Source organism: Anomalospiza imberbis, unplaced genomic scaffold (genome assembly GCF_031753505.1).
Source record: "Anomalospiza imberbis isolate Cuckoo-Finch-1a 21T00152 unplaced genomic scaffold, ASM3175350v1 scaffold_132, whole genome shotgun sequence".
NCBI lineage: Eukaryota > Metazoa > Chordata > Aves > Passeriformes > Viduidae > Anomalospiza > Anomalospiza imberbis.
In genome coordinates this window covers 186,706-188,667 of record NW_027099717.1, presented here as the reverse complement: position 1 = coordinate 188,667, position 1,962 = coordinate 186,706, and the positions used below count along the sequence as shown (strand labels likewise).

The following is a 1,962-nucleotide window of genomic DNA, read 5'->3' as shown; positions in this document are numbered from 1 at the left end:
TGAGAATGGTAGTCGGGCAGATCCTAAAGGGTCAAATCCGCATTCGTATGGGGATAGTTTTTCTGGGTCTGGATTTGTTTGGGTAATTCAAAAGTTTAGTAAAGTTAGTAGGATGCTTAGGGCTAGAGATGTAATGAATATGAACAGGATTATGTTTATTACTCTTCTCTGGGTTTAAACCAGATTTTAAGGATTGGAAGTCGATTGTAATTAATATACTAGAAGAGTAAGATCCTCATCAGTAGATGGAAATGTATAGGAGTAGTCATACGACGTCTACGAAGTGTCAGTATCATGCTGCTGCTTCAAAGCCGAAATGGTGGTTTGGCGTAAAGTGGTATTTGATTAAACGTAGAAGGCATACTAGCAGGAAGGTGGTGCCAATAATTACATGAAGGCCGTGGAATCCGGTAGCGACGAAGAAGGTGGAGCCGTAGACTCCGTCAGCGATGGAGAAGGGGGCTTCGTAGTATTCTATGGCTTGGAGGGCTGTGAAGTAAAGTCCTAGGAGTACTGTTAGGAGTAGGGCGTGGATTGCTTGCTTTCGATTGGCTTCTATAATACTGTGGTGGGCCCATGTGACGGTGACTCCTGAGGCTAGAAGGATTGTGGTGTTCAGGAGTGGAACATCCATGGGGTTTAGGGGTTAATTCCAACTGGCGGTCATTGTCCTCCTAGTTCTGGGGTGGGGGGTAGGCTTGAGTGGAAGAAGGCTCAAAAGAACCCTAGGAAGAAGAAGGCCTCTGATGTGATGAATAAGGCTATGCCATATCGGAGGCTTTTTTGGACGGTTGGGGTATGGTGTCCTTGGAATGTGCTTTCTCGTACGATGTCTCGTCATCATTGGAATATGACTAGGGTAGTGGAGAGTAAGCCTAGGGCTAGGAGTCAAGGGGAGTTATAGTGAAATCATATTGTTAGTCCTGAGGCGGTTAGGAGGGCAGCGGCTGCTCCTAAAATGGGCCATGGGCTGGGGTCTACTATATGATAAGAGTGTGCTTGGTGGGTCATTGTGGTTAGATGTTTTCTTGTAGGTAGAGGCTTAGTAGAAGGACGAAGACGTAAGCTTGAATTATTGCTACTGCGATTTCCAGCATAGTTAATAAGAAGAGGACTAGTAGGGCTAGGAGTGAGGCTGCTGGTATTGTTGAGGCTAAAGCTATTGTGGCTGTGGAAATGAGTTGAATTAATAGGTGGCCTGCTGTGAGGTTTGCTGTTAGTCGTACTCCCAGGGCTAGGGGTCGAATGAGTAGGCTGGTTGTTTCGATTATAATTAGAGCTGGGATTAGTGGTGTGGGAGTTCCTTCTGGCAGGAGGTGGGCTAGGGATGTGGAGGGTTGGTTTCGTAGTCCTGTTAGCAGGGTGGCAAGTCATAGGGGGAAGGCTAGTGCCAGGCTTATGGATAGTTGAGTGGTTGGGGTGAATGTGTAGGGTAATAGCCCTAGTAGGTTAATTAGTAGGAGGAAGATTATTAGGGAGGTTAAGATTAGGGCTCATTTGTGCCCTTTTTTGTTTAACGGGGTTATTAGTTGTTTTGTCACTATGTTGACGAATCATAGCTGTAGGGTTGAGAGTCGGTTTAGTGATTCATCGGTTGTCTATGGAGGGTAATAGCAGGGCAGGGAATGTTAGGGAGATAAGAATTAGGGGGATTCCTAGGAGGGATGGGCTTGAGAATTGGTCAAAAAAGTTTAGGTGCATGGTCAGATTCAGGGGGTGGTGCTTGGGGGGGTTGGAACTTTGTTAGTGGGAGGGTTTGGTGAGACAAAGGTTAAGATTTTAGGTTGAATAATCATGGAGAATGTGAACCATGAGATGAGCATAATAAAAAATCAGGGGCCTGGGTTTAGTTGGGGCATATCATTAAGGAGGAGACGGTCCTCTTTCTTTAGCTGAAAAGGCTAATGCTAGTTCATAGCTTCTTAATGATTGGGGTATTTAGGATGAAATTGATGAGGATCA

General features: G+C 45.5%; 1 pseudogene across 1 annotated transcript; it reads right to left on the bottom strand.

Annotated features, from left to right (window-relative positions):
* Window positions 1-227: 227 nt before the first annotated feature.
* On the bottom strand, window positions 228-1,732 carry LOC137466066 (cytochrome c oxidase subunit 3-like; annotated as a pseudogene). The gene has a single exon (XR_010994977.1). The product of XR_010994977.1 is annotated as a cytochrome c oxidase subunit 3-like (transcript).
* Between the last annotated feature and the right edge of the window lie 230 nt (window positions 1,733-1,962).